The sequence below is a fragment of the Elephas maximus genome, chromosome 17 (genome assembly GCF_024166365.1).
Source record: "Elephas maximus indicus isolate mEleMax1 chromosome 17, mEleMax1 primary haplotype, whole genome shotgun sequence".
In the NCBI taxonomy this organism is placed as follows: Eukaryota; Metazoa; Chordata; class Mammalia; order Proboscidea; family Elephantidae; genus Elephas; species Elephas maximus.
The window spans coordinates 68,308,766-68,310,797 of record NC_064835.1 but is presented as its reverse complement, the minus strand read 5'-3'; positions in this window follow the sequence as shown (position 1 = coordinate 68,310,797).

The window sequence follows — 2,032 nt, the reverse complement described above, 5'->3', positions numbered from 1 at the left end:
TACGCCCGCCCGTAAGCGTCTCTCTTTTGATGACCTCACTCCTCTCGGCCGGCCTCTGCTGCTTTTCCCTGGGCTGTCAGAGGAATGCTACCTTGACCTAAGTGCTGCAAGCCAGTGTTGTGGCGAGTTTGGACAAGACGCTAGACACCTTTTTCTATTGTATTCGCCCAACCACCACCCCTAAATAAACTGAACGTTATTCAACCAGAAAAATGTAACTTTGTTCAGGTTTTTGGTTTTGTTGAGCCTCGTTCGAGGGTCCAGTTTCTTACTATGTTCCTACTGCCCCCTTCAAAATTACCCTCCTAGAGCAGCTTCTCAAATAGCCATCGTAAAGGATAAAAAAAAAAACTTGCCGTGCAGTCGGACTGATGGCGACTTCATGTGTGTCAGAGTAGAACTAGGCACCACGGAGTTTTCAATGGCTGATTTTTTTTTTTTTTTTTAAGTAGATCACCTGGCCTTCCAAGGTGCCTCTGGGTGGACTGGAACCTCCAACCTTTCTGTTAGCAACTGAGCATGTTAACCATTTGCGCCACCCAGAGATTCCATTGGAAGATAGGGTTTGGGGGGTGGTTTTTTCAAGTCCATCACTGAGATACTTTTGTAAAATGCAATAAAAAGGAAGTACAAGAAAAATGAAAGGAAAAAAACATGCAAGATACAAGCCCAAATTTTTAATTATTTCTTTCAATAAACATAAAACTACGTTTTAATAAATACAATCATAACAAACATAATAGAAAACAGGAATCGGAGAAACTGTATATTTTGTACACTTACAGTGTGGTATAGGCGATTAGGAGCCCTGGTGGTGCAACGGTTAAGAGCTACGCTGCTAATCAAAAGGTTGGAAGTTCCATTCGTCAGACATGGAATGGACTGGACAATGGGTTGGAGAGAGATGCTGATGAGGAGTGAGCTACTTACACCATGTGGACACTTGAGACTATTTTGGCATCTCCTGTCTGGAGGGGAGATGGGAGGGTAGAGGGGGTTAGAAACTGGCAAAATGGTCACGAAAGAAGAGACTGGAAGGAGGGAGTGGGTTGACTCATTAGGGGGAGCGTAAATGGGAGTATGTAGTAATGTGTATATAAGTTTATATGTGAGAGACTGACGACTTGTAAACTTTCACTTAAAGCACAATAAAAAGTATTTAAAAAATAAATAAATAAAACACACACACACACAAAAAAAAGGATTGGAAGTTCAAATCCACCAGCTGCTCCTTGGAAACCCCATGGGGCAGTGCTACTCTGTCCTATAGGGTCACTATGAGTCAAAATCAAGGGCAATGGGTTTGGTTTGGTTTTACAGGTAATTAAGAGCATCGTTTTACATTCCTAACTTTTTATCATTCAATAACTATAATTTAACAAATATTTATACGTGAAATAGTGATTTTTTATATCTAATGCCTTGTCAAGGATTTCATTTTACTTGGATCCACAATCAAAACCACGGAAGCAGCCGTCAAGAAATCAAAAGAAACACTGCATTGGGAAAATCTGCTGCAAAAGACCTCTTTAAAGTGTTGAAAAGCAAAAATGTCACCTTAAAGACTAAGGTGCACCTGACCCAAGCCATGGTGTTTTCAGTCGCCTCCTATGCATGTGAAAGCTGGACAATGAATAAGGAAGACGGCACAACTGACACCTTTGAATTGTGGTGTTGGAGAAGAATATTGAATATGCCACAGACTACCAAAAGAACGAACAAATTTGTCTTGGAAGAAGTACAACCAGAATGCTCCTTGGAAGCAAGGATGGCAAGACTACGTCTCACGTACTTTGGACGTGTTGTCAGGAGGGATCAGATCCTGGAGAAATACAACACGCTTGGTAAAGTAGAAGGTCAGCAAAAAAGAGGAAAACCCTCAAAGAGATGGACTGACATAGTGACCGCAACAATGGGTTCAAGCCTCACAAAGATTGTGAGGATGATGCAAGACTGGGCAATGTTTCTTCTGTTGTACATGGGGTCACTGTGAGCTGGAACTGACTCGATGGCACCCAACAACAACAACAAC